Source organism: Schistocerca piceifrons, chromosome 5 (genome assembly GCF_021461385.2).
Source record: "Schistocerca piceifrons isolate TAMUIC-IGC-003096 chromosome 5, iqSchPice1.1, whole genome shotgun sequence".
NCBI classification, from domain to species: Eukaryota; Metazoa; Arthropoda; class Insecta; order Orthoptera; family Acrididae; genus Schistocerca; species Schistocerca piceifrons.
Genome location: NC_060142.1, coordinates 254,544,300 through 254,550,416, shown reverse-complemented (window position 1 = coordinate 254,550,416; position 6,117 = coordinate 254,544,300).

Below are 6,117 nucleotides of genomic sequence, written 5' to 3'. Positions count from 1 at the left end.
TCGTAGAGATGCTGGATGTAGTCCTGTGGAACGGCTTGCCATGCCATTTCCACCTGGCGCCTCAGTTGGACCAGCGTTCGTGCTGGACGTGCAGACCGCGTGAGACGACGCTTCATCCAGTCCCAAACATGCTCAATGGGGGACAGATCCGGAGATCTTGCTGGCCAGGGTAGTTGACTTACACCTTCTAGAGCACGTTGGGTGGCACGGGATACATGCGGACGCGCATTGTCCTGTTGGAACAGCAAGTTCCCTTGCCGGTCTAGGAATGGTAGAAAGATGGGTTCGATGACGGTTTGGATGTACCGTGCACTATTCAGTGTCCCCTCGACGATCACCAGTGGTGTACGGCCAGTGTAGGAGATCGCTCCCCACACCATGATGCCGGGTGTTGGCCCTGTGTGCCTCGGTCGTATGCAGTCCTGATTGTGGCGCTCACCTGCACGGCGCCAAACACGCATACGACCATCATTGGCACCAAGGCAGAAGCGACTCTCATCGCTGAAGACGACACGTCTCCATTCGTCCCTCCATTCACGCCTGTCGCGACACCACTGGAGGCGGGCTGCACGATGTTGGGGCGTGAGCGGAAGACGGCCTAACGGTGTGCGGGACCGTAGCCCAGCTTCATGGAGACGGTTGCGAATGGTCCTCGCCGATACCCCAGGAGCAACAGTGTCCCTAATTTGCTGGAAAGTGGCGGTGCGGTCCTCTACGGCACTGCGTAGGATCCTACGGTCTTGGCGTGCATCCGTGCGTCGCTGCGGTCCGGTCCCAGGTCGAAGGGCACGTGCACCTTCCGCCGACCACTGGCGACAACATCGATGTACTGTGGAGACCTCACGCCCCACGTGTTGAGCAATTCGGCGGTACGTCCACCCGGCCTCCCGCATGCCCACTATACGCCCTCGCTCAAAGTCCGTCAACTGCACATATGGTTCACGTCCACGCTGTCGCGGCATGCTACCAGTGTTAAAGACTGCGATGGAGCTCCGTATGCCACGGCAAACTGGCTGACACTGACGGCGGCGGTGCACAAATACTGCGCAGCTAGCGCCATTCGACGGCCAACACCGCGGTTCCTGGTGTGTCCGCTGTGCCGTGCGTGTGATCATTGCTTGTACAGCCCTCTCGCAGTGTCCGGAGCAAGTATGGTGGGTCTGACACACCGGTGTCAATGTGTTCTTTTTTCCATATCCAGGAGTGTATGTACATATTCCAGGCCACTGATGATGCCTTGCAGAAAATAAAGGCGAAACGCGTATGACACTAAAATTGTGTTTTATTCAGTTGCTGTCAGACGGTCCACAAGTAAAAATTATCAATATACCGTAATATTACATGCAACTGAGGAAGACAGGACTACAAAAAGTTGAAGAACAACAAGATCCCTACCCATTGCGTCACAAGTACACGAGTACTTGGTTCGCAATTACGTCGTTAACAGTACGTCTTCTTTAGTAAATAATGTCTGTAAACAAAGAAAGAAGTGTCAAAAGAAAACGGAAACAAAGTAAAATCAAATTTTACATGATTACAGGGAGGACAATAATATAAACTTGTGAATTTACAAGAGATCACAGTTACAAATGGTGTTTCACTTTTGCCCTGTTTGTTCGAAAACCTGCTCCGCATCGGTCATTCCTCCTTCTGGCCAAAGCCCAACCGCTGCAGATATGGCGAGGCCCGACAACTCGTAACGTCATATGTTCAACATTTGTCGTTCAATTTTGTCATATACTCCTACTTTTGCGACCCTATCTGTTTTATATCAAATGACTTATCTCAGGGGCTCTATGTCTCTTCGGGGGTTTTCAAACATTAATCAGAATCACAACGCCCTGTCGGAGGCTCGAGTCCGTCCTCGGGCATGGATGTGTGTGTTGTCCATAGCCTAAGTTAGTTTAAGTTAGATTAAGTAGGGGAGAGCGGGACATGTTGAGATAAATTTCAGATTTTATTTTTTAGATTTTTTGTTTTAATTTTGTTTTAATTGGGAAAATTATGATATTATACTTCAATTAATTGTTCCCTTATCTATGGTACTGACGCTTTGATAAACCACATATATCCCCCAAAATTAAAATATTTGTTTAATGCTGCAAAGTGAATCAATGTTCCCCACGTAGTGGAAAGTTAATACTAGCGAGAGGAAAGTTGATGCAAATGTATAAATAATAAGCTAACTGACATTAAGGTAGCAAATAATCACTCAATAGATAATCGAAAACATTTATTAAGCAAAATATAGTACAAAGGTAACGTAAGACATATTATTAACTTATTTTAAGCACACAGATCATGAGATTGGTCCATAACCTACTCAGAATCACTGATTACAAAGTCAGATGTACAGTGAATACAAGTGTACATCTTACAGTCTTTACCACATTCTATATGGGCCCATCCTTTGCAAGAAATACACTATATCCAGTCCTGACCTGTCTTGAATTCGGAGAATGGCTCCAAACATACGAGACACAGGCATCGTTCTCTTCTTCAGACTCTGATGCAACCTTTATTTTATTCTTTGGGACGCATTTCTTTTTCTTCACCTTGTTCTTCTCCTTAGTCTGACTATCATTTTAAAAAGCCTTTTTTTGGCGTTTTCCGACTTGGCTGCCATTTTTGCTTCGTTTTCTTTGGCTTCCTCTTCCAGTCTCTCCTTTACTGGTGTGCTAGTAAGGAGAGCGGATTTTAAAGGTTTCTTCCTTTTTTGATACTTTTTTGCCCTCCAGCTTTAGGGTAGGGGCGGATGTCTTGAGAGCTTACAGTGAATACACCTAGAGAAACATACTAACTTGTAGATGGAACTGCAGTTATAGTCCCAATTCGGTTCACTTTGGACCATCAGCGTTGCTTGTCCCAGCCTGAGAAGTCTTGACAGTGCTGTCTTGTGAAGTCATCTCTCTATCCGTGACTGCACTGGACAAGAAGTCATGATCAGTAACCACTTCTCTGTTGTATGGCGCGATTCCTGTTGCTTGAAATCCAGATATAATATTTGTAGGATTTATTGCTCTAGGTAGTGCCATCTTCACTATTCCAGGAATGTCGTAGATTGTTACAGTTTTCCTGGATTGTTGATCATCCAGTCGTCGACTGAAGCGAAGTAAAATTTCTTGAAAGGCCCATAAACTGACCCGTCAAGCGGTTGCAGGCGATGGGAAGTGTGCGGGGCAAACGACAACGTGACGATACCATTTTCTTTTCAGAAGTTGAGCACTTCAATAGATAAATGATTATCGAAAACCAACAAGCAGGGATTGCCTTTGGTAGATCTTACGTGGCCGTGAAAATGTTTAATGAACTTCAAAAACGGTTCAGATGTGATCCATCCGGATGGATAGGAAGTTCCAATACATCCTGGTGGTCCGTTAATGATGGAGTGATCCTTGAAGAATACTCTTGGAAATATCAACATCGGAGGAACTGAGTTGCCCATGGCACTGACAACCAAGACCATTGTGACAGTCTGCCCCTTTCCGCTGACGTAGCTTTCCCTACTTGGCGTACTCCTTTCTGAGCAACGATTTTGTTTGCACACCGGTCTCGTCGACGTTCCAAATATCCTTAGGTTCAAATTTGTATTTATCTAAAGTACTCTTCAAATTGTCAAAAATTAGATCAACATTGGCTTAATTAAAACTGGTAGAGCGACTAAGGCTCGTAGCCTCAGGCTCCCTGATTGATAGTCGAGGGTGTCTTTTCATAAGTAAGCTAAACCAGTCCTTTGTAGCCATTTTATGGTTAATCCATGAATCAGGCAATGTAATGATATTCCTATTAGCCACAGCAAGTTCGTAAGCTAAAACTTTGATGTCTTGTGGTGTAAGTCCGTAGTAGATTTTAGAAGAGTGTATTATATACTCTTCGAGGTGAGATTCTAATTGGTCTGGAAAAATTTGTCTTGGTTTGGCATACCCCATTGTAACCGTTTGGCCCTACGATTCATCTTTTTTCTTATAAATCTAAACAATGTCATTTTGTCGATCTCGAAGGCTACAGCTGCTTCCCGTAAAGACAAGGTTTTGGTCTTGACGGCTTCATAGGCTTTTTCAAAGCTCTCATTCGGGACTTTCCCTCGATCTGTCTTCCTGGTATTATTTCGCACCATGTTTCTGTAAGAAAAGACTAAACTCTATTTTTTACAATATTGGGGTACGTTGATACACTGTATCAATTTGCCCCAGCTACGCGTATCAACTTGCCCTATTGAATAAGTGTCTGTTAAGTCAAACTTAAGTCTCTAAAATATAAAGTCTAGAAAGATGAAAGTATCATGAAATTCTTAACAAGAAACAGGCGTTTAACTGTGCCAACAGTGAACTTCCTGAAGAATATCATCGTGCTGGTACGCCAACTCAAACACACTAGCCAAGAATTACTTCCTACTCATGAAAACATTATTTCAACAATAAAAACGCGTAGAGTACTGTGTTGACAGCTGGACGCCGTGTGCCACTGCGTCGCGATAAACAACAGCCTCTACTTACTCATATCCGCCCTGCGCATGCGTGTTAGCTCACAGTCCCATCTGTATCAACTTGCCCACGTATCAACTTGCCACTCTCTCCCCTATCCTCTAAGCTTAGGGGCTGATGACCTAAGCTGTTTGGTGCCATAAGATCTTCCCAAAAAATTACAATTTTACAGAATCACAATGTAACGTTATAGTAGCATTGTACTGTCAATGAGTCCTTTTCTGTGTTGCGAAGTAAATAATGTAACAACTTGTGATCCATTGCGAGAACTACCAATCACTCGGAACGCATTTCTTTGAGATATTTAAACGTGTACGATGTATACGTCTCAACTTTACTGTCAAAAATCATTTTACAAAGTACACTACGTGATAAAAAGTATCCGGAAATCTGGCTGAAAATGATTTACAAATTTGTGGCGCTCTCAATCGCTAATTCTGGAATGAAATAAGGAGTTGGCGCACCCTTAGCCTTGATGACAGCTTCCACTCTCGCAGGCTCGAAGGTTTCTTGGGGAATGGCAGCCCAATCTTCACGGAGTGCTACACTGTGGGGAGGTATCGATGTCGATCGCTGAGGCCTGGCACGAAGTCGGCGTTCCAAAGCATCCCAAAGGTGTTCTATAGGATTCAGGTGAGGGCTCTGCAGGCCAGTGCGTTACAGGTATGTTATTGTCGTGTAACTACTCCGCCACAGGCCGTGAATTATGAAGAGGTGCTCGATCGTTTTGAAAGATGCAATAGCCATCCCCGAATTAATATTCCACTGTGGGAAGCAAGAAGGTCCTTAAAACATCAATGTAGGCCTGTGGTCTGATAGTGCCACGTAAAACAACAACGGGTGCAAGCCCCTCCATGGGAAACACCACCACACTACAACACCAACGCCCACGAATTTTACTGGGCGCTACAAACGCTGGCAGATAACTTTCATGGCACAATCACCATATTCTCACTCTGCCTACGGATCACTACATTGTGTACCGTGATTCGTCATTCCACACACGTTTTCCCACCATTCAATCGTCCAATGTTTACGCTCCCACACCAAGCGAGGTGTCGTTTGACATTTAACGGCGTGATGTGTGGCCTATGAGCAGCCGCTCGACCATGAAATCCAAATTTTTCTCACTTCTCGCCTAATAGTCATAGAACTTGCAGTTGATCGTGATGCGGTTTTGGAATTTCTGCTTGATAGTCAGGATAAATGTGTCCTATTACACATTACAATCCTCTTCAACTGTCGGCGGTCTCTGTCAATCAAAAGGCGATGTAGGCCTGTACGCTTTTGAACTGTACGTGTCCCTTCACGTTTCCACTTCAATATCTTCGGAAACAGTGGACCTAGGGATGTTTAGGAGTGTGGAAATCTCGCGTAGAGATATATGTGACAAGTTACATCCGGTCACGTGGCCACGTTCGAAATCCGTGAGTCACGCTGAGCGCTCCATTCTGCTCTCTCACGATGTCTAATGATTACTGAGATCGCTGATATGATATACCTCCCAGTAGGTGGCAGAATAATGCACTAAATATGAAAAACGTATGTTTTTGGTGGTGTCCGGACACTATTGATCACATAGTGTATATGTGTGCCTGTTATCTCTACAGTATTGGGTCACATGTTGATGCTG